Raw genomic sequence first — 5,000 nt, 5'->3', positions numbered from 1 at the left:
TCCACGCAAGAGCAGTGCATTGGCCGGGAATCGAACCCGGGCCTCCCGCGTGGCAGGCGAGAATTCTACCACTGAACCACCAATGCTTCCGTGACGAGTGGGACGTGACGTCACGTGCCAGAATGCCGTCACGCTAAGACGGGAGGCGAGAGGGTTGGAAAGGGTTACAAAAGGGTTACAAAAGCCAGAGAGATGCACAGTCTCTTTCGTGAGTCTTTCCGTCTGCCTCACGGTGGGGTTCCATGGTGTAACGAACGGTCAGCACTCTGGACTCTGAATCCAGCAATCCGAGTTCAAATCTCGGTGGAACCTACAAGAGCTTTTGATCTGAGAACCCAAACCCGCCCTTGACAGCGGCTGCTTGGTTTCAACCTTCTTCTCAGGACACAGGGTTTGGGACCAATCATCGTCCTGTGAAGAACTGCTGGCAGATCCGGGCGTGGTTGAAGTCAGCCCCTGCTGGACAGATGGTTCCACGTGTCCCGCTTTTTTGTGCAAGTGTAACGCTGAAGAATACGCGTTGTTCAGTTATTGCTAAAGGGACATGTAAAACCATGCCCCCTAATAGTGTTACCATGGTGTTGGTGTGGGGACAGTGGGATGGGGGCTGCATTCGCCCATTCTTGTGTGGAGCGGTGCGGGGTGAACCCCCTTCTTGGGAGGTTCGGGATGAATCCCCTTTCATCAAGTTTCAAACACAAATATTCGTATTTTTCATTTAATGTTGTTAAGAAGAGCCAAGTTAGCTACTTTAAATGATGTTATTCATCTAGTCTAGGTAACTTCAGTCATTTGAGGAGTGATGCGATGGTTCTGATAGCCGCACGTGTTAGCGACGAGAAACCTAAAACCATACGATCACGACTCATTTTCTGTTCTATTGTAAATGTGTTTTTGCTCATTCTTGTTTGGAGCCATGCCGGATGTCCCGAATAGCCACCCGGTCATCTTACTGCAACACACGAATGTCTGACAGAAATAAAGTGTCCTTCAAATCAAGTTCTGTGAGATGCCAGTGAACCACACTAAGCAAAAAGAGCATTTCTCCCCATCAGGGAATGGAACCCTGGTCTCCCGCGTGACAGGCGGGGATACTGACCACTATACTAACGAGGACACGGTAGTCTGACTTGGAGCGCCGTGCTAGCTCAAGAGGTTACACGCGGCAAAGAGGCCAAATCAACTGAAAGCAAGGCCAACGACGGTCCACGCAAGAGCAGTGCATTGGCCGGGAATCGAACCCGGGCCTCCCGCGTGGCAGGCGAGAATTCTACCACTGAACCACCAATGCTTCCGTGACGAGTGGGACGTGACGTCACGTGCCAGAATGCCGTCACGCTAAGACGGGAGGCGAGAGGGTTGGAAAGGGTTACAAAAGGGTTACAAAAGCCAGAGAGATGCACAGTCTCTTTCGTGAGTCTTTCCGTCTGCCTCACGGTGGGGTTCCATGGTGTAACGAACGGTCAGCACTCTGGACTCTGAATCCAGCAATCCGAGTTCAAATCTCGGTGGAACCTACAAGAGCTTTTGATCTGAGAACCCAAACCCGCCCTTGACAGCGGCTGCTTGGTTTCAACCTTCTTCTCAGGACACAGGGTTTGGGACCAATCATCGTCCTGTGAAGAACTGCTGGCAGATCCGGGCGTGGTTGAAGTCAGCCCCTGCTGGACAGATGGTTCCACGTGTCCCGCTTTTTTGTGCAAGTGTAACGCTGAAGAATACGCGTTGTTCAGTTATTGCTAAAGGGACATGTAAAACCATGCCCCCTAATAGTGTTACCATGGTGTTGGTGTGGGGACAGTGGGATGGGGGCTGCATTCGCCCATTCTTGTGTGGAGCGGTGCGGGGTGAACCCCCTTCTTGGGAGGTTCGGGATGAATCCCCTTTCATCAAGTTTCAAACACAAATATTCGTATTTTTCATTTAATGTTGTTAAGAAGAGCCAAGTTAGCTACTTTAAATGATGTTATTCATCTAGTCTAGGTAACTTCAGTCATTTGAGGAGTGATGCGATGGTTCTGATAGCCGCACGTGTTAGCGACGAGAAACCTAAAACCATACGATCACGACTCATTTTCTGTTCTATTGTAAATGTGTTTTTGCTCATTCTTGTTTGGAGCCATGCCGGATGTCCCGAATAGCCACCCGGTCATCTTACTGCAACACACGAATGTCTGACAGAAATAAAGTGTCCTTCAAATCAAGTTCTGTGAGATGCCAGTGAACCACACTAAGCAAAAAGAGCATTTCTCCCCGTCAGGGAATGGAACCCTGGTCTCCCGCGTGACAGGCGGGGATACTGACCACTATACTAACGAGGACACGGTAGTCTGACTTGGAGCGCCGTGCTAGCTCAAGAGGTTACACGCGGCAAAGAGGCCAAATCAACTGAAAGCAAGGCCAACGACGGTCCACGCAAGAGCAGTGCATTGGCCGGGAATCGAACCCTGGCCTCCCGCGTGGCAGGCGAGAATTCTACCACTGAACCACCAATGCTTCCGTGACGAGTGGGACGTGACGTCACGTGCCAGAATGCCGTCACGCTAAGACGGGAGGCGAGAGGGTTGGAAAGGGTTACAAAAGGGTTACAAAAGCCAGAGAGATGCACAGTCTCTTTCGTGAGTCTTTCCGTCTGCCTCACGGTGGGGTTCCATGGTGTAACGAACGGTCAGCACTCTGGACTCTGAATCCAGCAATCCGAGTTCAAATCTCGGTGGAACCTACAAGAGCTTTTGATCTGAGAACCCAAACCCGCCCTTGACAGCGGCTGCTTGGTTTCAACCTTCTTCTCAGGACACAGGGTTTGGGACCAATCATCGTCCTGTGAAGAACTGCTGGCAGATCCGGGCGTGGTTGAAGTCAGCCCCTGCTGGACAGATGGTTCCACGTGTCCCGCTTTTTTGTGCAAGTGTAACGCTGAAGAATACGCGTTGTTCAGTTATTGCTAAAGGGACATGTAAAACCATGCCCCCTAATAGTGTTACCATGGTGTTGGTGTGGGGACAGTGGGATGGGGGCTGCATTCGCCCATTCTTGTGTGGAGCGGTGCGGGGTGAACCCCCTTCTTGGGAGGTTCGGGATGAATCCCCTTTCATCAAGTTTCAAACACAAATATTCGTATTTTTCATTTAATGTTGTTAAGAAGAGCCAAGTTAGCTACTTTAAATGATGTTATTCATCTAGTCTAGGTAACTTCAGTCATTTGAGGAGTGATGCGATGGTTCTGATAGCCGCACGTGTTAGCGACGAGAAACCTAAAACCATACGATCACGACTCATTTTCTGTTCTATTGTAAATGTGTTTTTGCTCATTCTTGTTTGGAGCCATGCCGGATGTCCCGAATAGCCACCCGGTCATCTTACTGCAACACACGAATGTCTGACAGAAATAAAGTGTCCTTCAAATCAAGTTCTGTGAGATGCCAGTGAACCACACTAAGCAAAAAGAGCATTTCTCCCCATCAGGGAATGGAACCCTGGTCTCCCGCGTGACAGGCGGGGATACTGACCACTATACTAACGAGGACACGGTAGTCTGACTTGGAGCGCCGTGCTAGCTCAAGAGGTTACACGCGGCAAAGAGGCCAAATCAACTGAAAGCAAGGCCAACGACGGTCCACGCAAGAGCAGTGCATTGGCCGGGAATCGAACCCGGGCCTCCCGCGTGGCAGGCGAGAATTCTACCACTGAACCACCAATGCTTCCGTGACGAGTGGGACGTGACGTCACGTGCCAGAATGCCGTCACGCTAAGACGGGAGGCGAGAGGGTTGGAAAGGGTTACAAAAGGGTTACAAAAGCCAGAGAGATGCACAGTCTCTTTCGTGAGTCTTTCCGTCTGCCTCACGGTGGGGTTCCATGGTGTAACGAACGGTCAGCACTCTGGACTCTGAATCCAGCAATCGGTGGAACCTACAAGAGCTTTTGATCTGAGAACCCAAACCCGCCCTTGACAGCGGCTGCTTGGTTTCAACCTTCTTCTCAGGACACAGGGTTTGGGACCAATCATCGTCCTGTGAAGAACTGCTGGCAGATCCGGGCGTGGTTGAAGTCAGCCCCTGCTGGACAGATGGTTCCACGTGTCCCGCTTTTTTGTGCAAGTGTAACGCTGAAGAATACGCGTTGTTCAGTTATTGCTAAAGGGACATGTAAAACCATGCCCCCTAATAGTGTTACCATGGTGTTGGTGTGGGGACAGTGGGATGGGGGCTGCATTCGCCCATTCTTGTGTGGAGCGGTGCGGGGTGAACCCCCTTCTTGGGAGGTTCGGGATGAATCCCCTTTCATCAAGTTTCAAACACAAATATTCGTATTTTTCATTTAATGTTGTTAAGAAGAGCCAAGTTAGCTACTTTAAATGATGTTATTCATCTAGTCTAGGTAACTTCAGTCATTTGAGGAGTGATGCGATGGTTCTGATAGCCGCACGTGTTAGCGACGAGAAACCTAAAACTATACGATCACGACTCATTTTCTGTTCTATTGTAAATGTGTTTTTGCTCATTCTTGTTTGGAGCCATGCCGGATGTCCCGAATAGCCACCCGGTCATCTTACTGCAACACACGAATGTCTGACAGAAATAAAGTGTCCTTCAAATCAAGTTCTGTGAGATGCCAGTGAACCACACTAAGCAAAAAGAGCATTTCTCCCCGTCAGGGAATGGAACCCTGGTCTCCCGCGTGGCAGGCGAGAATTCTACCACTGAACCACCAATGCTTCCGTGATGAGTGGGACGTGACGTCACGTGCCAGAATGCCGTCACGCTAAGACGGGAGAGGGTTAGAAAGGGTTACAAAAGGGTTACAAAAGCCAGAGAGATGCACAGTCTCTTTCGTGAGTCTTTCCGTCTGCCTCACGGTGGGGTTCCATGGTGTAACGGTCAGCACTCTGGACTCTGAATCCAGCAATCCGAGTTCAAATCTCGGTGGAACCTACAAGAGCTTTTGATCTGAGAACCCAAACCTGCCCTTGACAGCGGCTGCTTGGTTTCAACCTTCTTC

The 5,000-nt window shown here is 50.3% G+C and overlaps 1 non-coding gene across 1 annotated transcript; it reads left to right on the top strand.

The window, feature by feature from the left end:
• The first annotated feature begins 4,861 nt into the window (after positions 1 to 4,861).
• On the top strand, positions 4,862 to 4,933 carry trnaq-cug (transfer RNA glutamine (anticodon CUG)). Its single transcript has one exon. It is a non-coding gene; the product is annotated as a tRNA-Gln (tRNA).
• The last annotated feature ends 67 nt before the right edge of the window (positions 4,934 to 5,000 follow it).

The sequence above is a fragment of the Osmerus mordax genome, chromosome 11 (assembly GCF_038355195.1).
Source record: "Osmerus mordax isolate fOsmMor3 chromosome 11, fOsmMor3.pri, whole genome shotgun sequence".
In the NCBI taxonomy this organism is placed as follows: domain Eukaryota; kingdom Metazoa; phylum Chordata; class Actinopteri; order Osmeriformes; family Osmeridae; genus Osmerus; species Osmerus mordax.
This window is presented reverse-complemented; position numbering and strand designations above follow the sequence as displayed.